Source organism: Peromyscus maniculatus, chromosome 3 (assembly GCF_049852395.1).
Source record: "Peromyscus maniculatus bairdii isolate BWxNUB_F1_BW_parent chromosome 3, HU_Pman_BW_mat_3.1, whole genome shotgun sequence".
In the NCBI taxonomy this organism is placed as follows: Eukaryota; Metazoa; Chordata; class Mammalia; order Rodentia; family Cricetidae; genus Peromyscus; species Peromyscus maniculatus.
The window spans coordinates 132283978-132308164 of record NC_134854.1 but is presented as its reverse complement, the minus strand read 5'-3'; the positions used below and the strand labels follow the sequence as shown (position 1 = coordinate 132308164).

General features: G+C 37.0%; 1 long non-coding RNA gene across 1 annotated transcript in view; it reads left to right on the top strand.

Annotated features, from left to right (window-relative positions):
* Positions 1-4784: 4784 nt before the first annotated feature.
* Positions 4785-24187, top strand: part of LOC121828078 (uncharacterized) — a 35946-nt gene continuing 16543 nt past the window's right edge. The window contains exons 1-3 of the long non-coding RNA XR_006070522.2: positions 4785-4865; positions 15095-15231; positions 21674-22941. This is a non-coding gene — a long non-coding RNA (uncharacterized LOC121828078). The remainder of the gene's footprint in view (positions 4866-15094; positions 15232-21673; positions 22942-24187) is intronic.

Below are 24187 nucleotides of genomic sequence, written 5' to 3'. Positions count from 1 at the left end.
GTGCTTCCCCCAGTTTCCCATAAGATGAGCTTCCTCAGCTACAGCAGGGCCTCTCTAGCCATCGGCAGTCAAGGACCATTTTATCTTATTTGCCGACCACCACACCTTTTGATAGTTGATCTGCTCTATGTGACTTATATGCACTCATGTCATATATGCCCAGCCATGATAACTGTCCTGCTTTCTTTGTTCAGTATCTGAGTCAATTAATCAAATAAACTTGGCTGCAATAAAGTCTAACCACTAACAAAGTACCTAAAACATAGTTTCGGTTTTTGTAGTTTCCTTATTAGTGACCATTGAAATAGAGTTTGTTTCCTAGCTACAGATTTCTAACTGTACTTTAATTTATATTAATTACTTAATTCACATCTAATTCACAGGACCTGTAGTGTACTCTCTCTGTGTGTTCTCTCTCTCTCTCTCTCTCTCTCTCTCTCTCTCTCTCTCTCTCTCTCTGTCACACACACACACACACACACACACACACACACACACACCCTGAAAATTATTTTAAAATATGAAATTTTCAAAACTTGGTAAAAACATATTTGGCTTTTTTAAAATTATACATTCCTAATTTGCAGACAAAAACTTTATTTTATTATTTTAATTGATAAAGGTCTAGACACTTGCAGAGTTTAGAGGAACAAGAATGTTTTTGTTTATAGTATGCTTCCCATGTGAAGACATTTGCAGCTGGAAAGGAGAGTGGCCAGCAGCTGTGACAAGGAAGAGAAGCACAGCAGTCATTCTGACCTATTCCCTCTCACAATACATAAAATCCAGTTTAATCCTAGGAGGTTATCTCCCAAATGCAATTGAATTTCTTTAAATATACTATCTATACCATGGTCCAAACTGCTGGGAGAATCTCTTTTATACTACACCATTCTGTTTTTCATAGTGATCTCCCCAGTTAGTCTAGTGGAAAAAGTGCTTACCCCACCAGCATGAAGATAAGTGTCCCGAATCCCCCAAAATACATAAAAGCTGGGCAGGTTTGGAAGTTATGCACAATCTCAACTCTCACGATGTGCAAAGGGGATCCGTCTTGCAAACTGCCTAGCTAGACTAGCTGAGATTGGCTAGCTCCAAGTCCAGCTCCAGTGAAAATGTCAGTCTTAGGAAATAAAGTGGAAAGCAATTAAGGAAGACAAATTATGTCAACTTTTCACATCAATGCCCCAATGGTACATACACATATGCATCTATGTATGTGAAAAATATGTACACACAGGAGTGTGCACCACACATATACACATGAAGAAAGAAAAGATCTCTCTAATATATCCATGACTCTCCAATGCACTTGTCACCAAACATAGAAGTTTAGTTTTTCTAAAATGAAAAATAGCTCTCATCTTGTTCTGCTCGAATTAGTTCTACACTGGCCTTGCATTAAAGATGTGAAATCTACAGCTTTCTGAGTGTTAGATATCACCTATCAGAATTGAATGGGAATGAAGTTATGACAAAATTGAGTTTAATTAGTCCCAACTCATCCATAATATACTCATAAGGCTATCTTTCAAATCTTACCTCTCACCTTTTGTAAGCACTCCAACCTCACTGTTCCTCCTTATTTCTTTCAAGATCTCCCAACCCCTGATACTGGCATTTCACTTTCCTTCATTCAGCTCTTCCTTTGTAAACACAACCCCTTGTTCTCTCTCAAATTTATAGTGTCTTTTTCTTTCATCATTGTTAACATGCACGCACGCGCGCGCGCACACACACACACACACACACACACACTCCCAAAACATTTGTTCAGTCTATATAATGTTACTTGTATATATATGATTTCTCTCAGCTGACAATATGCTCTTATATAATCAGTTAAGGAAGGGAAGGAGTTTTTTGTGAGACTGCATCTCCTAGAAATGTTGAAGGAACTATACCCATGAATTCTCAATAATGTGGCTACCTAAACAAAATCAGGTCAAGGATATACCAACAGACATGCTAACATGGAAAAGGGAATATTTTCACATTTTTTATTTATTTTAGATCCACAGATGTCTGTTATATGTTTAAATAATTCTAAAGAACATATCTTCTGAAGTCTTCTCCCTTACTCTGTGTCTTACTGCCAAGTTTTCCATTCAGAAACATCTTTTTTCATCCTCTCCCCTTTATACCCTTCCTGAGACACTCTATATTCCTGCAAATGTGTTTTCTTTCTACCTACAACTGAAATCCTATGTTTGGGAATAAGTTTGCTTTGCTCAAATGTTTATTTTTTGTATAAATTCATCCTTTCCTAAATGTTAGCTCATGTGATCATGAAGCCTTTTGAATAGATGCCTTAACAGAAGGATATTAACCAAATGATAATAAAATGGAGTAAATAAGGTATAAACAGAAAACAAAAGCATGAAGGCTGAATGTGGCTTAATGCTGGAAGACTGGAAAACATCAATTGGTCTCTCTAGACAGAACCAGATGTATTATGGAACATGTTAGAAGAGAGGGTGAGAATCAGAATTGAATGGGAATGAAGTTATGACAAAATTGAGTTTAATTGGTCCCAACTCATCCATAATATACTCTTAAGGGTATTGCAGTAAATTGTGTGGTATGCACAATACAATTACAAATGAAAATGGGAAGCAAAAAAGGTCAATGATAATTATTAATAAAAATAATAAATAAAAGTCTATTATTGTGTGAAACAGTCAGGATGTGACCATTTATAGACCCTCCATTCCCAGTGATATTGTAATCAGAGGTGTAACCCCACAATTATCCATGAACCATGCCAATAGGAATGACAATTAAGGAATGAGTGAAAATTAATTTGCTTATCTATGGAAATTAACTAGAAGAAAGTGATGAAATTATATAGAGGGATAATTCAAAACTCATTTCATGTGTAAACTTACTCAAAGGTGAAGGGGAAAACTGAAAGTTTTAATTTCTTTCCCCTTTAAATCCTGGTGTACAAAAGCAATATTCACGGTCAAAGGACAAATTATTAATGTCAGCCAGCCAGTTGGTCAGTTAGTTTTATCTGAATGTCCTGTTTGTAATCTTGGAGAAATCCTTTTCTGCTCACTAAGTTTTGTCAGGGGTCTAGTTTCTGTTTTGTCAGCAATTCTTTTGTTTGTTTGTTTGTTCTTGAGATATGATCTCAATATAAGATCCAAGCTGTCCTCGATCCTGTGATTCTCACACCTGGTCTGCCTGTACTGAGATAACAGCTATGCTTGAATCCTTGTAAGGTCTCACTCTTTGTCCTTCACCACAGGTCACTGTGATGCTGTACTTGTGACAAATACCATGACTGCTTCTCTGCTCTCTTGTTCTAATTTCCAATGACCTGTCTAAAGTGAAACCTGATTGTCATTTCCTCATCTGTCAGTCCAATTGATGTTTACAAATAATTAACATTCTTGGACCAAACTTTAAAAAGCCTTTCATGAGATCTGATTCTCATTTATTTCTCCAGCTTGCTCATTTATTTCTCCCTCCTTTCTCACTTTCTGTTCCGGCTAACCTGCTCTGCATCCAAGTAGTCTCTACCCACTTGTTTTTAATGCCAGATTCCACAGGATTCCCAGGCTCTTTCATGGGGGAATGCCTTGTCCATTCACTGGACTTCAGATTGGATGGAGAACTTCATGAGCACTCATTGATCACCGTGGTGTTCCTTCTCTGTGCTCTCATGGCATGCATCAACTCCTAATTATCTTTTACTTTGGAATGGTAACAATGTCACCAAAAGCACCCAGGGGTTGGATATTTGCAGTGACAGGATTTAGCTGAAGTCCTAACAAATGACAAGTTTCATATTATTGTTTAAATAAAAATAGAAAAAAACATAAGCAGCTATATAAATTGGGTACTCACTTTATATCAGAACCAAAGATAACAAATATTTTGTGTATCTGTTAATATTTATTTTTCAAAGTATCTTTATGAAATAGATATTATCACTTATGTTTATATAAGAAAAAACATGGGCACAGAGAATTAAATCATTTGTCAGCATCAAATAACTAATGCTGACTTGAAGGCCTAACCCATGTCTCTTAGATACAGAATTCTATTCTTGTAGACTATATTATATCTTTTTTTTTTCACACAACTATATAAATCTTTGAGTTATACTAGTTTGACTGAACTCCAGGCAAGCTTGAAGACTCCATGAAATATGCCAACTGCCACCTTAAATATGTACATTGACTGTAGAAAGCATTGAAGATAACCCAGAAGAAATACTATATGCTTTTACATTCTCATCTTTTTTTTTCTTAGCAGTGTTTCAACAATATACATTTTCTTCAATTAGCAATTTTAGGATTTTAAATATTGAAATGTTTTAGCTTCATGATACTAAATTGAGGAGCATACTTTTTAAAAATTATTTTTACACTTCTTGTGTTAAGGACTAAAGACAAAAGTTTTGAGCTGACAGTTGTCAAAAATATGCTATATGTAAGTAATGGAATACATAAATATTACCAATTTGATTGGTAAATTTTATATTAATTGTTAAATCTTACAACTACTTTGCATTTCACAATACTAAGATGAGGCTTAGAGATCAGATCTAGTCTATAAATCTAAGTCTATTTAATTTTCCATCTATAAGTTAGAGGGTGTGGTAGATTGGATGTAATTGATCCCCATAAGCTCACAGGGAGTGGCACTATTGAGAGGTGTGGCTTTGTTGAAGTAAGTGTGGCCTTTATGAAGGAAGTATGTCACCATGGATGCAGGCTTTGTGGTCTCTTTTGCTTAACCTTCCCTCAGTTTCCCAATCCACTTCCTGTTGCCTTCTGATCAAGATACAGACAGCACCACATTTGCCGGTGAGCTGTCATTTTCCCTTGCGTGATGAACTGAATCTCTGAACTGTAAGCTGCCACTTCAATTACAAGATTTCCTTTATAAGATTTGCCATGATCATGGTGTTTCTTCACAGCAATAGAAAATCTAAAAAAGACAGAACTAAGTACCAGGAGTCTGGTATTGCTGTGATAAGCCAAACCATGTTTTTGTTTGGAGTAATATGGATTTTGGTACTTTGAGTTAAGAAAGTAGTGGAATCCTTTAAGAACTGCTTAATGGGCCATAATAATAGGAACATGAAAGACAATGGTGCAGAGTGTGATTTGATGAACTGTGGGGAATTTCCTCAAGACTTTTCAGAGGAGAATTTTAGTATGTTGCCTGAAGATTGTTCTTGTGATATCTTGGTAAAGAATGTGGCTAGGTTGTTGTTTCTTTTGTCCTGTTGGAATAGTCTGCCTGAGATTAAAGTGAAGAGTTTTGTATTAATTCCATTGGCAGAAGAAATCTCAAAACAGCCTAGGATAGACTGTTGTTTGGTTATTAGTCATAACTCCAATGAAGATTTATAATGAAAAGGAGCAAGGTGAGAAAATATAAAAATAAAATGCACCTGGAAGTAGAATAGAGCTAAAACCAATGTTAAAGGAGATAGAGTGATTAAGAAATGGAATAAAGAGGTTGGCGACCACAAGGCAAGATCCCAGGCAGTTAAGTTTCCAACTTGTGAAGGGAATTTAAGAAAAGCTTATAGCCAAGTGTGGTGGAACACACCTTTAATTCCAGCACTGGGAAGGCAAAGCCTAACCTGTCTCTGAGTTTAAGGCCAGCTTGTCTAGAGATGCAGTTTCAGGACAACCAAGTTTAGGCAGTGAAGGACAAAAGGCCAATGAAGATGTAATTGTACAAGGGGCCATATTCCAGCCACAGTAAGCAGAAGAACTTGACAGCTTTGGCCATGTGGTTCTTGAATTATGGATAGAAGAAAGGGGCTATAGAATTCGTCCCCAAGACTAAGGAAAGGTGCTGAGACCAGGCATGTGTCAGGGGTGTCCCTGAATGGAGGCCTTTTTGTGAAGCTGTGAATTTGAAGTCTGGATTACTTTGGAGACTCCAAGATGTTGGAGATGCTAGAGCTGTAGGATACTTGCCAAGGAAAGCTACTAACAGGGAGTGGAACCATTCCAAGAGAAAAAAGTATGTTGCAGTCAACAGAGCTGAATGGAGTTGGAGATCTGAAGAGTGTTTCAATATCAGGCATGGAGAAGCAGAATTTAGAGTTGGCCCAGCTGGTTTTTGGTCTTGCTTTGGCCCAGTATTTTCTTGCTATGCTCCTTTCCCTATGTTGGGAATAGTAATGTATATCCTGTGTCATTATATGTTGAAAGTATATGATCTGATTTTTATTTTATTTCATAGGCAATTTCATTTAAGAGATTGCATGAATTTCAGAAGAGACTTTGAACTTCAGATGTTGAAACATTGTTGAGACTGTGATAGACAGTGGGGACTTCCAAAGTTGGACTAAATGCATTTTGCATTATGATATAGTTTATAAGCTTATGGTGGCCAGAGAGTAGAATGTGGTAGTTTGAATGTAATTGGCCCCTATAAGCTGATAGGGAGTGACACTATTCGGAGGTTGAAGTAGTTGTGGCCTTGTTGAAAGAAGTGACACTGTGGGGGTGGGATTGAGGTAGGTCTCTTTTACTTAAGCTGTTCTGTGTCCCAGCCCATTTCCTGTTGTCTTCTAATCAAGATGTAGCCAGCACCATGTCTGCTTGCATGCAGCCATATTACCCTCCATGATAATGGACTGAACCTCTGAACTATAAGCTGCCATCTCAATTAAATGTTTTCCTTTATAAGAATTGTTGTGGTCATGTTGTCTCTTCACAGCAATAGAAACCCCAACTGAGACACAGGAAAAATCAATTGATATATAACTAGTGGAAAAGAATCTGTAGAGTGAAATTTTAAGAAAATTGTGAAAAACACATTTTAAAACACTATTCAAAATTCAGAGGAAAGATCCCCTATTGTGAGCTAGGACTTCTGTCTATCCATGAGTCTTCAGTGTGTAAGGGTTTTAGAGGTAGAAAACAGCCTGTCAAACTCTGTGTCAGAAATGAGCACTAATACTATTCTCTCCAAGAAATAATACAACTAAAATTGTATTAAATTTACTATTGGATCTCATGACTCTTATGACTCCTGTATTTTCTATTCTCCAGAATTTCAATTTTATATCTCATAAAGATTATTACAAGAGGTATAAGAAAATAAAGACAATTTCAGATATGTTTTAGGATATACCCTTTTGAGTCCTGTGAATAAATTCATTGGGCAAAATTTTCCTCCAGAATTAACTACAACAAAATAATCTTAGTGATGGTGTCTATCACCTGTTAGTTCTTTTTATGAATCAAAAGCTAAACTAAACATTTATATGCATTATTACATAAAACAGGATTCTCTCATGTGTTCATAAAGCACAGATCATCCTCATTTGGCACACAGGATGCTGAACATCCTATGTGAGTTCACAGAGCCTAGAACTAATGCATAAGTATTTCTACCAACTTGTAGAAACAAGAAGTTTGTTATTACTACAAAACTAATCAGACTTTCTTCCTTGGTACCTATAAGATTTTTGCTTTGCAAAAAAAAAAAAAAAAAAAAAAGAAAGTCTCTATTTTTCAGAAGCCTTACTTGTCTCTGTAAATGCAACAACACGAGAAAGGACTAATAAGGCTTACTTTTAAAATGTTTGACCTTAAATATACCTAGAAAATTAGTCCTATGCTGATGACAGCTAACACCTCCCTAGTGCTTGGAAGTCTCATTCTACTTCAAGAATACTAACATTCATATTTTGCATTCCTGACGAGAGCTGGACAGGGCAAGGAAAACAAAAAGTTCCTTATCACAAAACTTAAAGGAACATAATAGAAAGTGTCAAGCTCCAAAGACTTAACTCCCAAATTTGAGAAAGAGAACCTGACTTCCTTAAATAACACCACAGTTTACCTCCTTTCCTAACTCTAGTCCCACTTTAATTTGGACAATTTTAATTTAAATTCTAGCTTGGGGTCCTTTGGTTTAGAAGCCTAAGATCTCTTAGCACTGATCATGCTAACAAATGTTCTATTTTGCCTTTCAGAAACATTATTGATTACACAGAAAAAAAACTCTTCACCTTCACCAAACCATTTTATTTTCCAGAATGTTTTCAAGGGGAAAAAATGAAAGCTGTGTTAGTATTGAAATTATGGCCAGTAGATCACATTTACATTCATTAGAGAGTGAGCATTCATTATCTTAGAAAATATGTGTCCCATGAACAGAGACAAGTTTCTAAACATTATTCTCCAAAGTTCAATGACTAAATAAAAGTCTATGACATATGAGAGATTGTGCAGTTTATGCAATATAAATATAACTAAATTAGAGTGCATCAATAGGTTGTGGTGTTTTTGTTTATTTTCCTGTTGTTGTTGTTGGTACTCCTTTAAGTTGTTCTTAAATTATTTACTTAATAATTTAGATATTTTCATTTTCAGTAATTTTAAGATTTAAATTGTGTGTGTGTGTGTGTGTGTGTGTGTGTGTGTGTGTGTGTGTGTGTAACTGCATGCCCACACATCACTTGTGTGTAGTGCCTTATGGAGGCCAGAAGAGTGCATTAGATTCTGGGACTGAACCCACAGATGGTGGCTCCGGAAACTGAGCATACACCTTATGTGGGGATATTGAGACTGTCAACTCAAGTTCATGATTGTACTTTCTCTCCATGAGTGAGCTTTCCATACTTGAACTTCTAATTTTTCTTTCCTCCTGCAGACACTTTGTATCACGAGAAAGGCAATAGCAACCTATGTAGGAAGTGGTCTACCTTCTAGCTATGAAGTGGCAAATTTAATCACTGTTTAAACAGGAAAAAAAAATTTTATAACAACAGGTGTATGGTCATTGAAGATATATATATATTGCTAGATTTGAATCATCGGATTTCTAGGGCCAGTTTAGCCTCCTGCCTTTTATTTAAGGGACTATGCTGAAGGACCATTATGTAGTGTGTGTCTGTGTGTGTGTGTATAGATATTCATCTATCACACAAATGTAAAAGTTATGGGAGAACTTGCAGGAGTCAGTTCTCTCCTTCCACCTTTTGGGTTATGGGGAATTAATCCAGGTTGTTAGGCTTTGCAGCAAGAACCTTTACCTGCTCAGTCATTATGCCAGCAATCATACAACCTGTCTCAAGCCTCCATTGTAATGATGAGTACCAATCATCCAGAGTCTCTGCCCTTTCATCACCCAGTTTCTGACCCTGTCATTATCCATTAATGCAAAGATTTTATTTGCAGTTGGTTCACTTTCCTCCAAATTATTTTATTTACGTCTCTCTTTTCTTATTCTCTGTAAAAAACAACCTGCCAGTTTTGAGTCACGCCTACACTTTCTTCTCTTGACTTTCTTTTTGTTTTAAAGCAAGTACTTGGACTGCTGATAAAGAGAGTTTGCCAAAAGGCCAGTGACCTGAACATTTTTTTTAGTAGAACAGCAATCACAATTTGCCAAAGGCACACAAAACTCAATGATTTACGTGATGTGTCACTTGGGAGGGGCAGCTTCCTCAGCCTTATTGCAAACCCTTCTGTCTAAACTGGATGTTCCATACAGAGCCAATGCAGCAGTGACCATAAAGCTAAGGAAATGAGCATTATCCATAGATAGATGGCATCTGGGTCACACAGAACATTGGACAAAGTAAATTATTCTATGTAGGAATGCAACTTAGACAGTCATGCAGTTTGAGCAAAATCCAATCAGTGTGTACTTAGCTTAATATCCTTCCAAGGTCCAAAAGCCTCCAACCCCAAATATCTGGTTATTTTCTGATATTAGATAATAAAAGAAAACCAATTAGGAGAAGCTGCTGGGAGTTCCTTCATATTTTCTGTTTCAAATGTGCAGTTTGTAACATGAGTTGCAACTGAGTCCTGAATGCCACATATAGTTACATTTAGTATATGAATCAATGCAGCATTGGTATCTGAGTTGTGTTTTCCCTTCCTCAAACCTAAGGAGCAATAACAATAACTCCTTTAATTTGAATCACTCTTAAAACTTTTGATTTAGATTGTGCATAATTGTGCTATCTTCCCAGACATCTTCCTTTTTAGATTTAGTTGCAGATTCTACACTTGACTAAAAATCGTACTTGAAAATCAATGTAAATATAAACCTCTTATCTGGCAGAAAATGCCAAACCATTTGTTCTTATGTAGGACCTGCCTCACATCCCCATCACCACATAATAAATAATTCCATATTATTATTTACCATTTCAATTTTTAAATTATTTTAAATACAAAATCAGGGATTAAGAAGAACCCAGAGAGCATTCCAGTATGTGTAATAATTAACTCAATATAATTTTTATTATATAAAATAAATAAATGTAACCAAATATTCAGTCAACATACTCATTAACCAAATGATTTCTGTATCTCCTTCTGGAAGAGGCCTAAATATGTACCTGGGCCTGTTGGTAGTAAAAATGTCAGTGCTGAATATAGGTTTGAGCAGATTAAAGTGAAACCACTTGGAAAACAATCTGTTAGAAAATATTAAGTCAAGTATAAATTATGCAAGGTTATATGGAGTGTGGAGAATATGACTAATTCACTATCTAAGCAATTTAATGAGAGCATTTTTAGGCAGACACTTGATAAGATCCTTTTAGACATAGTATTTTAAGGCTAAATATATATCATATATATGATATATGAGCATATATAAATAGGGACTTGAAAACAATCTAATAGTAGTACTTTTATTTAAGAAAATATAGTTAAAAAAATAAAATACAGCTGAAAAATATTTTATAATAGTTTCAATTTCCAGTCTACCCAAATCAAAGAAAGGTGCTGATCAGTTTATATAATGCCAAATTGAGTAAGATTTTTTTTAACAGTGTTTAACTAAATATGGGGTGATGTGAATTTTACAGAACAATCACACTGGTTTTGTTTAATATGATTTAATAAATCCTATCTATATTTTGTAATTTGAATCACTATGAACCAATTTCTAAACACATATATTAAGAATATTATAAAATTTTCAGAAACTCCTGTGTGAAATCATGAAATATTTAACAGGGGAAGAATGTACTTGCAAGCTTTTATGCGTTTATTTACTTTATTATACTTTTATTTTTTTGACAGAAAGTTCATAAAGTTCAGACTGTCGTACAAGTTGTAAATCATCTTTAGATTCTCAAGAATTTGAGTATCAGGAAATGTACTAACATGCCCTGATGGACACACACACACACACACACACACACACACACACACACACACACACACCAACAAATCTAATTACAGTATAGTCTTGGGTCATCAGTTAACCAGCAAATCCTCTTACTAAGGAGAACCTCAGTATTTCTCTTAATAAAATGTTCATAAGGCCAAGGTTGACCATGATGTCTAATTTAATATTCTAATTTTTACTCCACTTACATTTTGCCCTGATTCTCTTGAACCTTGCTCACAGAGATTTGTCTAAGCCCAGATACAAGAGATAAAATTAAATAGATTTATATCTGTTTGGAATATGTATTCACTCACTGTAGTTTCAGCCATATTTATAAAAGTGCCCCAAATAGTTCCTAATAAACATTGACCTGGATCAAATTTTTTCTATATTGCTCTGTACCAATACCGTGAGCTCTTACTCTGTGCTAGATAATTTACAGGCTGGGAGCATGCGTGTGTTGATGGACAAATATGGTCCCTTTCACCAAGAACACTTTATCACAAGGTCCCACCCATAAATTAAGAGCTACAGGCAATCAGTGGCTGCTGAGAAAGGGGGAATCATTTTCTCCAGATATGAACCCTCTGACAGATTATCCAGTCAAATAATCAGCACTGAACACATAGAAATAGGAGAAACACTACAGGAACTCAATAGGATTTGTGTGTCATGTGTAATGTGTGCAAACGATATAAATATAATAGTCAAATACATTCTCAAAAAACTCATTTGATTGAAAATATTAAAGACAGAACACCTAATCATGTTTGGTGTGAAGCAGGTGTTGGACACCAACCAGTAAGCCAATTAGTGTTTCTGTGAAGAATCACTTTGCTCCCATTCGAGGTCCTCACCCTGACAGCTCTACTTGAGAAACCTCCAGCATCAACTCCTGTGTTCCTTTCTTGTGTCATTTGGTTTCCTCCTTAGAGAATCATCCTTTTCAGCTTACAAAGAACAGTTCACCTTTCATCAACGCTTTTTTGTTTCCTTACTCTTAGTTCCCAGCAGACACAGCTTAAACCCTTTACTAACTGGCTCAGCAGAACTCTGAACTTTCTCTAAACCATCAAATGCCAGTTGTTTTTTCTTTTTCACATTGATTATGCCTTTGCTTCACCAAAGCATTTCCCCAATATGACTGACAATCTACATTCTCGTAACACCAAGGCTCAGTGTTCAGTCTTCTTACTAAACTTGCTAAGACAGAGAATATTAATTTCTCCTTCATATTATTTTTCATTTGCCTTAAGGATACTGAAGGGTAGTTTCATCTCACCTCATGGGACATTCATGCCCAGTATAACTGGATATTCATCTTCATCGTTCATATATTTTAAATTACAGGATGTGAAGTTTATAGCTTGCCCATCTATCTTTCTCTCTGAACTCATTCCTTTAGGCAACTCATGGCTTAGTATCCACCATTATACAAATGGCTCCTTAATCTTTAGTCTTCATGCTATCTCTCTTCAACTATAGGTCATTAATTTTTTTCTTCCTTGGATCTCAACTTGCAATTTTAAATAAACCTATCTAAAAACTAAATGTCTAATATTCTCCCTCAAAATCATCTTCCACCTGTCCCATCTCAGCTCAAGATAACTCCGTTATTCTACCTGTTCAGACTGGCACTTCTACCATCATCCTTACGTCTGTTTGTTATTTACATATCATATGCAAGATATCTTCCAAACATTTTAAAACTCTGTCTACTTTTTTTCATTGCTTTGCTAAATCCCTGGCATGATCCGTTATTAACCAGTTTAGATACTTAACTTAGAATAGCTTTGAACTTGTGGCCCTACTCTTCTCTTATATCCTTCCCCAGTTCACTCTCATTTAAAACTCTACTTTTATATTTCATATAGAATAATGTCAGAATTCTCCTTGTAACCTAAACAGTCTTGAGCAATCTGATTCTCTTATACTGTTCTCATGTCATTTCCTATTATCACCTTCCAACTCATTCTTTCCAGACAAACCCTCTTTACATACCCATGAGTGCATACCATCACACTCACTGTCCTTCATGCCTGCAGTTTTGTTTTAGAAAGGGATAATGTTTTCAGTCAAATATGAATTGTTTTCTTCCCTGTCCCTGTGTATTTTTATTAGCTTTGTCTGTTTGAGCAGCAACATCAAAACACCAGACAGCCAGAGAAATCAAAGTTCAGGGCATCTGCAAATTCCAAGTCTCATACTGACTTATGTTCTGGTGCATAGATGCTGTCTTCTCAATTCAGCATAAGGGGCCAGTGAAGTTATCGCAAGCATACTTAATAAATTTGTGATTAGCTTTTTATCTGTAAATTCTGGGGGTATACATATATATATTAAGATCATGTCAGAACTAACAGGCTGTACTGAGTAAAATGCGAGTTACATCAATGGATTAGCATTTTAAGATATTGCCTCAGATACTCCTGTTTATTCACTCATTTTTAATTTTATCTATTTTACTTATTCATGTATTTTTAAATTATATTTTATTATATTGTATGTGTATGGGTGTTTTGTAGCACCAATGTAGGTGCTGAGAATTAAATCAGGGTCCTCTTCAGGAGCAGTCAGTCCTCTTAACCACTGGCCCATCTCTCTAGCACTTCATTTATCACTGTGTTTGTGTGTGTGTGTGTGTGTGTGTGTGTGTTTGACATATATACATGTTTAGGTGGGTATGTATATCTGTTGAAGCCACAGCCTGACATTAAACATTTTCTCTTCTCAGCCTCTACCTTACTTTTTGAGACAGGGTCACTTACTAAACCTGTAGCTCACAAATTGTCTAGGCTGACTTGCAAATGAACAATAGGAATCCGTCCATGTCTGTTCCTCTCACCTTTTAGGCAGCATTAGGATCACAGACAAGTGCCAGAACACCTGGCTTTTGCCTGGGTACTGGGGAACTCAGGCCCTCATGATGTGACTGCAGGCACTGGACTAACAGCTATCTCCCCACTGCTGCACAGGTTCTTCTTGCTGTGTTCAATACTCATAGAATGTTAGAATTATTTAGTGCTAATTACTAGAAATGGGAATCAAAATGATTCTGAAAGCTGTTTTCTTTCTATCATGGTACCCCAGGGTTCTTTTTTAGTTATTTAACACACAATCAAGTGTAACAACGTGAGGTGATTCTAGCTAACACACCATCTGTTAACCTGATGTTTTGGGGCTATAAAGACTTCACTAATATATGACAAATTTTTTTCGCTGCACCTATTTTTATTCTTTTACCACTACTTTACCTAATAAATTAGAAGTTACTTTAACTGATTTTCCTTTTTAAATAATCCCAGACCAATGTTAGGAGGCCATGGAAAGAAACCTCACTTCTAGGTTCTTAATAATAGGAATAAGCAATATGGTACTGATCACAATAAGTACTGCATTGGTGTGGGAAGATGAGGAAGGAATGTTGAAATGAGACAGCTGTGAAGACTACCGACAGGTTCATCATCTTTTAATCACTACCATTGGTTTGTAGTTTAGTAACTAAATCTTTTAACTCTGTGAACTCTGGCAAATAACAGATCAATGCTGTCTCCTAATTTCCCTCACAATAAAGTAGGGATAACACTACCCAATTCATAAATTTGTTGTTATCATAGCATGAAATGGAATTAAATTGTACAGCGCATCTATTCACTGTTGGCATCTCACTGACACTGAGAAGTAGAAATTCTTATCATTATTGCCTATATTATTAATTTTCTCAAGTACAGATTGGGTGGTAATGTTGTGAGGCAACACTCATCAATCATGTCTCTCTTAGTCATTATGACTGCTTAATAAGTAATTAAACTCTTTGGCATGCCATCATCTTCATTTTTTTCTTATTCTTGAGGAGGCTATTTACACAAGGCATTTCCACGTACTCGATTTGGTCAGGTGTGGCTGTGGTTTACAAGTCACTCGACCACAATTGCTATCATCTAAAAGTCTCTTTACTTCCTCCTAGCCCATGAAAGAACAAACATGTACTTTGTTGGCAACCTAGGGAAGAAAAGAAATTGCACCCAAGAATCTTTCATACATAATTTTCAAGACAACCACCAAGATCCCACCAATCCATAAGATCAAGCAAAATACAAAGAAGTAAGCTCCGATATTTGTGTGAGTGTCTGAGAATTTACAAGTACATACAGAGTAGGTAGGGAAAGAAGTTATGGACTAATCACTGACCATTCGATGGTTGCCTACAATCCCTTCTCCTTTATATATACACTTGAGAAGCAAGACGAATATCTGGTACTTGATGCAAAAACTAAATGAACAGTAATATTAACATTCTGAATCATAATGCTTAAACATTTGAAGATGTAAAAGGTAGATTTTAATGTAACAAGGATAACCTACCGGAATCTTTCTAGTGTAGAATGAGTTCGCTAGGATTCAGAAGAAACTGTAACAGCCATGTCTGCCACAGCATTCTCCCGGAAACCTGGCTGGGCCAATGAAACAATAAAGAAAGGACAGACAACCCAAGGAAAGTTGGGTCATGCACACCAATTATGCAACAACATGAAACCTCAGAACATTTATCATTTGCAGCACAGGAAGAGGCAGTAGCTGGTCTCTCAATAGGAGGCCTCCATCCTGGAAGAAGTTCCAGTTGCTAGTTTTTGCACACACTGGTCAATTGATACTAAATACTTATGCAGGAACAGAGGCTTTGCCAAACATTGAGCCTCACCCAGAGTAAGTCTTTCCCAAGTCCTATAGAGCTGAGGCATTGGACTTGGTCAGTCATATACATTCACTTAGGACCTTATCCACCCCCTTATACATTCACTAAGGGCTTCCTAAGCTCCCTACAATAAGCCATTATTTTTTTTTCTTTCTTTTTGACTGGATCTTGATATGTATCCATAATTGGCCTTAAATTTAAGTCCTTTTACCTCTGCCTTCTAAGTTCTACAATTATAGGCTATTATGACCACACCAAGCTCATGTTACTATTTTAAATGCTTAAAATATACATTATATGTGTATGGGTTTTTGACTACATGGATAGCTGTACACCACATACATACTTAGTGTCCACAGAGGCCAGAAGAGGGGGTTATATCAACCTGAAAATGGAGTTGCAAAAAGCTGTGAGCCACCAAGTAGTGTTGGGAATTAAAATTGGGTCCTCTGTCAGAGCAGCTGGCATTCTTAACTCCTGGGTCACATTATTAGTATTATTATTTGATGTACATCGAGGAGGCCATATTAAAAATTAAATTATATGCCAGCCGAGGTTGAAATTATTAATAAAAACAGAGCTTACACAAAAATGCGGAATAAAGACAGGCACAAATGGGTTCAGAGAGATGGATCATCAGTTAAGAGCACAGGCAGAAGCTGTTTTTGCAGAGATCCTGGTGAAAGGAGAATCAGCTCAGGATTCCCAAGAACTAAGTTTTCAGCCCAAAGGAGATTTGTGCCAGGGAGACAGAAGACAGAGAATAAGAGACAAAGACAGGAGATAGAGGATGAGGGAGAAGAGGAAGGATAAAAGGGATAAGGGGAAGGAGTGTTTGTCCTCGTAGACAAAGGACTGTCTCTGGATAGAAAAGACGTACTTGGCCCATAGGCAAATGATAGTTTATAGAGGTAAAATGGAAAACCTTGTGTTAGGATAAAGTGTTTAATTTTAATTGGGCATGTTAATTAGGTGATCCAAAGGGGTCTTTTGATTCCTGGATATCAATACTTTGACAGCTAGATCTTGGTAGTTAACCCTGGGAGGAGGAAGTGACCAAATAAGGGAAAAGACCTTGGGAAGTAGCTTTAGGAATGTAATCTAATGGTTTTTAGCAAGGCAGAGGGTATCTGAAAGGAGGGCAAGGCCTGCCAGGGCCACATGCTTTCGTGGGCATATTGGTTCCACTTGGTCTGGTACCTAGCATCCACAAGGCAGATCATAAATTTCTGTGACTTCAGTTCCAGAGTATTTGATGCCTCTTCTAGCCTCTGCAGGTACTTTATTCACATGTGAACATATATATGAAGGCAAAATACTTATACATATAAAATAAAAATGTATACTTTTTCTCAAGTTATGCACAGGTAAGAATAACCCAAAGTAGATAATAAAAAATAGCATGGGAAGGTGTCACTGAGAAGATGAATGCACACATTGAAAAATCATTTTTTAAATCTATGGATTTCATAGAAAACCAATAAAAGACAAGGAAGGCTCTGACTGAAATTAATTTAATTTGGTGGCAAAATTGGATCAGAGAAAAAAAAATTTGCTATAGTTCTAAGTAGTTGCAGAGTTGAGGACTTCAGGCTTAGTGAGTATAAAGGAAATCTGGCCTCTGAGAAATAAGCTCCCCTGAAAGTAACCTTAGGTAGTCGAAAGATTAGGAATGGGCCTTGACTGCAAAGATAAAAGATTTGCATAAGTCATCTACATCAGTGCAACTATTATCTGCAAGTGATTATTTCTTGCCAGCCAGTAATAATTTTATTTGCTTGGATTATCACACACAAGCTGGTATTTTTTATGAATATTTTTCATTTCATCAATGGGGAAATGGGAAGGAAATAATTCTTTTTTCCATTGAAAACACTTAGAAAAACATAACTTTGAGTTCATGGAGTCAATCTTAGTGAAACAGACAGAAAATTGCGTCCTTGATTTAATGTTCTCTCACTGTGAGAAATTAGCCAAACCATAACTGATTATATTTATTCCATGGGGAGATTATCAGCAGTTCCTACAGATCTGCCCACTTTCTCTTGTTCTGATGTACAGACACACACAGGTGAAATTTTAGCCAGGTAGTTTATACACAAGCTCAGAGTACCTTTCTTTCTTTTTGTTTTTTGTTTGTTTGGTTGGTTTGGTTTTTACATTTTCTTTACTTACATAGTGAATATACTTTTCAAATTTTAAGTCAATATCATAGTAAGAACAATACCTTAAATTTCCCAAAATAGCCGGGCGGTGGTGGCGCACGCCTTTAATCCCAGCACTCGGGAGGCAGAGGCAGGCGGATCTTTGTGAGTTCGAGGCCAGCCTGGGCTACCAAGTGAGTTCCAAGAAAGGCGCAAAGCTACACAGAGAAACCCTGTCTCGAAAAAAAAAAAAAAAATTTCCCAAAATAACAGCATGTTATGATTACAAAGAATTCTTAGACAAACAGACTGAAATAGTTGGACTGAATGTGTACTCTAGTTTTACATTTATTTACTTATTTATATATTTTTTTATCTGCATGTATAACATGCTGTGCAGAAGGGTTCTCTTCTTCTACTGTGCAGGTCTCTCTCAGAGACTAAACTCAAGTTGTCAGCCTTGGTATCAAGTCTATTTACCAGCTCAGCCATACCACTGGTCCCTGTAGTATTGTTTTGGGTAGAGGTGGAAGCAGGGTATCAGTAGATAGATCAGGATGGCTTTGAACTCACCAGCCTCTTAGTAGAGTCAAGTGCTGAGATACAGCATGCTTTACAAAGGCTAGCTCTAGCTAAAATTCGTTTCCTCCTGAGTATGTTACTCAGATGTAAATACTTCAGTTTCTTTCACATGTACAGTGTTGTTCTTTATCTGTTTCCTCTAACATTGAAACATTCCACCCTTCCTGGAAGCTGAAAAATTAGGGAAGTAAACAACACAAAATAGCTTTAGGAAGTCCCTGAAACTGACCAGATTCACTAGGCCCTTCTTGAAAGGGCAATCAATAAAAGCTGAGATTATGTCTCAGAGAAGCCAAGTTGCACATAAGAAGAATTTGAGGTCAGACCAGCCACCTGAAAGAAGCAGAAACCAGCAGAGCAGTCTGTAAGAGGTATAGACCAATTGAGTCACTTGGACAGTTTTCACCCATGTGTTTTGGTGATGCAGCAGATTTTGAGTCAATTCTCCTCCTATAAGTAAGCTCAATAAAACTCATTGGTTCACCAAGTTAAACTTTGGTAGTAGCCATACTTGGGTTTGTTGTGGGATAAAGTCCTAGTTAGGGTTACTATTGCTATGTTAAAACCTCATTACCAAAAGCAAGCTGGGGAGGAAAAGCCTTATTTAGTTTAGACTTCCCCATTGTAGTCCATCACTGAAGGAAGTCAAGCCTCATGCAGGACTGGAACCTGGAGGCAGGTGCTGATGCAGAAGCCATAGGGGAGTGCTGCTGCTTACTGGCTTGTTCTTTTTAGCTTGCCTAACTGCTTTCTTATAAAACCCAACACCACTAGCCCAGGGTTGGCACTATCCACAATGATCTGGAACCTCCCACATCAAACCCTAATTAAGAAAATATCCTACAGGCTTCAGAAACATTTTCTTACTTGAGGTTCCCTCCTCTCAAATGACTTTAGCATATGTCAAGTTGACATAAAACTGTCAAGCATAGATCCCTATCTGGGGAGAGTAGATATCTTTGTTGCACCTCCCCAGGAAGAGTTTTGTCACACAACAAATGTATAGATTCATAAATGTGGTTCTATAAATAAAATCTTGTCCTATAAATGGCCCATATAGTTATATTAGAGTTATTTTGGTTTCATTTAAAATGACCTATCATTAACTGTAGCTCTCATCACTTTGTTGAAATTATTTCACCCCTTGCCATTTAGCTATTTGTTGACGATGCCTGAATCCTAAGGTATCATGTGAGAAATGTAGATTGATTAGAATCATGAATTCAGCTGGAGCCCTGACTTTCTGATATATGAGTATTTCTTCACCATTTGGAGTCCTCCTTTCCCCACTGCCCTATTTGCTTGGACTTTTGTAGAAGTTCACCTTTATGTGGCCACATTTAGTAATATCTTCAATTTTCAATTGAATATCGATTTTGCTATTTACCACTCGCATTCTTTGTTTCATTTTATTATTCACTTAGAATCATTAGAGGTTATTTCTTCATGAAAGAAACTGAAGAATTTCTTTAAAAGACATTACCCCTCTCGTGGGTATTTTAGAAGAGAAAGGAAACTATGCATAGGGCTCAGAAGTGAGAAAAACTACCAAGGTTTATACATCAGGTCATAGTTTCTCAGAAAATTGCCAGGCAAGAGGTTAGGACAGAAGACAAAATGTCCTGAACTTTGTAAGAATTTGCAATTTTTGTTAAGGATCTTATTTTATATACAGTTTGGTGTACATCCAACACCTATTTGTACTTCCACCATTTTTCTCCCCAAGGGTCTAAGATGTTCCTCATGACCATGTTCAGGTAAAGCTAACTTCATCCCCCAATGTGGACATAGGTCTTTGGGAGGAATCATGAAGTTCATCACAGTAGTCCTTCATTGGTGATTGATTTTACTTGAGCAGGTGGCAAATTTTCAATCAATGAATATTGATGAAAATTTACATGAAGGGAGTGGTCAGAAATATTTCATTGTATCTTTCAGATAATATGTAAGGTATAAGCTGCATTTCTGTAGGCTGTCATGACTAGATATGCTGTCTTTCACTGTTGTAGCCACAAGAGATTCCAGTCTTCAGTTAAAAGCTATATAAAAGCCAGGGAGGAGCCAGCAGAAAAGTACAACCGTTAATCCCAGTATTGAGGAGACTGTATCAGGAAGATGGCCAATTAGAAACCTATCTGGGCTCCATAGTGAGACTGAAGTCAATCTGGGCTAAGCACAAGTGCCTGTCTCAAATACCAATCAACCAGCCAAAGATATAACCAACTGAACAACTATAACAGCTACTTACATGACACACAAAAAATGGCAGACTTAAAAACAACAATGCAGTATCAAATTGATATCATTATCAAGCCTAAAAGCATCTTTCTTTATATGAAAGAATATATTTTTCTTAAGCCTTTAAAATGGATTCTAAATAAAGTATATTGAACATCTTATAGATATGTTCTGCAGAATATCCTTAGGAAATTGCAAATATATAATCTCCTGAGGTGTTAAATCTTGTTTCAGGTACCACGTTACAAGTAATTGTTTCTTTGTGTATTTTCAAACAAATGAATCCTCTTGCCTATAACATAGTTAACCATCTGCCTTTTATATGATTGTGAAGTTGTAGCTTAGCAGTAATATAAGCTATGAAGCTCCCCTGAATTTTACTGTTTGTTTCTCTTCCTGGTGCAAATGTGGAAAAAAACATCAAATATGTCACTGTTCCCTTAGTAAAAAAGACAGAGACTAGCACTAAAATCAGCATGGGAGAGAGAATATTTTGTGAATTTTAATGGATGTCTAGATATGCTGTCCCTTGGGAGAAATGAGATGAAATTTTTGTGTGTATAAAAACAAAGAATCCATGAATATTATTGAGCACTCTAGTTCCATAACTGTAAATCAAGTTTCTAAATCCATTACATCTATTTAGTGCCATTGTTGTATGGGCAACTTGGTATTAGCTATAAATGGACAGAACTGCTTGAGAAATGATTATGGTTTGTGTAAAAGTTGTTATATTTATACAAACAATCATTTAAAAAACAAGAATAAAAGCAATGCATTGTTTGTGTCAAGATGCCAATTAACAGATATGTGTCAACTACAGTATGAGACTATCTGTTCAGCTCTCTGTTCCTAAACAGTCTCACAAGGTGTGCTCTTTTCTCAGCTTCCAAAGGGGAAACAACCTCTCTCTTAAGAGGTATATGAAGGAGAGCTTCTGAGCTGAAAACCCAATGCAGTCACATGTCTATGAGAATGGGAAACATAGCAAAAGAAATGAGGACAGACAAAGAAAAGCAGAAGAAAGCAGAATGGGAAGTACATCTTCACTGTAGTTCTTTGTCCTATATCTTTTACATTTCAAACTTTCCTCTATCATGAAGAGAGATGGTAGATGATAGACTATGGATATCCACACAGATAGATACATGGTAGACATTCAGCTAAGTAAGTTTACAACAAATCCATTATAATAGCCTGTACAATTCCATTTCCTGCTGCTAACTAGATACATATAGCTGTGGTTTTACCAATAAAGGAGGTTTATTATCTCACTATTCTAGAGGATGAAACTCCAAGATTGGGTAGTTTCTCTGTTTAGCCTTTGAAGAGGGACCTCTTGTCTTCTTTTCAACATTCTTGAAGACATCATGAGAGGAACACAGCAAGAAAGGAGGATCTCACCATGAGACAGAAAGTCAGAGACTAGAGAACTGGCTCCCTCTTTTATGAAACCTTGCTCTAGTGAGAACTGACATTCGAAGTACAACTTTAATCCATTTAAAAGATGCTGCCTACAAAGACTTAATTTCTTCCCACTAATCTGCCTCCCTCTTACAGCTCCCATTGCATCAGTACCACTATACCAAGGACCAGACTTCAATCACATAACCTTCAGACAAATCACTCAAATCTTACCACTGCTCTAAGCAGTTTCTATTAGGAGATTATCTTAAAGTTTTTCAATTTTTTCCCCAAGAATTATACCTTTGTCCCTCTTAGCCTACATGTATCAGTACACTTCTTCACTGCATCTTACCCCGGGAGAGAACTTTCTGATCTCAATGTGTCACTCCCAGTATTTTGTAGTTCTTTATTACACCTCCCAAAGTTTCCATCCTATAACTCAATTCTAGTTCAGTCATCACTATAGAAATACAGAACATTATACGACTATGTGAATATATCTATTTCTCAGCTGTCCTTCAACAAATTTACATTGACATTCCACTTTATAAGATGCTTAAATTCTCCCATCGCTTCCCCAGTTGCTGGCCAGCAGAGAAGACTCCTGTGGGCAGGCTTCTCCACCAAAACACACCATCGGACCCTCCAATCTACAAGACCCACACCCTACTGCAAACATACCTATCCCCCTGCGACCCCAGTGGTTTCCAGAGACAGGGAATCCACCAGCTGTCATTGGAACAAGAGGTGAGTGACTCTTCTTTCACCCAGAAAGTCCTAACACTAGGACCTAGGCCCTGGGATATAACCAGTACCTGAAAATGCTCACCAATCTCTGCCCCAGTTGAAGGCCAATGGGGAAGATTCCTGCAAGCAGGCTCCCTTACCAAAATCCCCCATTTGAACCTCCAATCTATAAGACCCTCAACATACTCCAAATCTACCCAGCCCCCTGCTATCCCAATGGCTTCTTGAGACACAGAATCCGCCAGCTCTCATTGGACCAAGAGTGGCTTCCTGAGACATGGAATCTGCCAGTGCTCATTGGACCAAGAGTGGCTTCCTAAGACACAGAATCCACCAGTTCTCCTCATTGGACCAAAAACTCTTATTGGACGAAGAGAGACTTCCTGAGACACAGAATCCACCAGCTCTGATTGGACAAAGAGCCCTGAGAAGACCAAGAACAACTTCCTGAAACACAGAATCAGCCAGCTGGGATTGGACAAAGAACAGCTTCATGAGGCACAGAATCCACCAGCTCAAATTAGACCAAGAGCTAAGATCGGACCCAGAGTGGCTTCCCTGAGACACAGGCAGAGCAAGCACAGATTGGACCAAGAGCAGCTCACTCAGACACAGGTTCCTGTTTCACTTTTTGGAGGCACAGATGGGAGGATATCATTGCAAAAATAAATACAACAACATAAAGAGCAATATGGCATCACTAGAACCTAGCAGTACCACAAAAGCAAGACCTGAATATTACAATGTAGAAGAAGCAGAAGAAAGTGATCTTAAAAATAACTTTCTGAAGATAATAGAGGCCTTAAAGAGGTAATGAAAAATTCCCTTAAAGAAATTGAGAAAAAAGACAAATAAAAATTGGAAGAGCCGGGCGGTGGTGGCACACGCCTTTAATCCCAGCACTCAGGAGACAGAGCCAGGCAGATCTCTGTGAGTTCGAGGCCATCCTGGGCTGCCAAGTGAGTTCCAGGAAAGGCGCAAAGCTACACAGAGAAACCCTGTCTCGAAAAATCAAAAAAAAAATGGAAGAAATCAATAAATCTCCTAAAGGAAGCCAAGAAAACCAGGAAAAAGCAACTAAATATGTGAAGTAAACAGTTCAAGACCTCACAATTGAAATAGCAAAAATAAAGAAGAAACAAACCAAGGGAATGTTGACAATAGAAAATCTGAGTAAATGAACAGGAATTACAGATGCAAGCATAACCAAGAGAACACAAGAGATGGAAGAAATAATCTCTGGTGT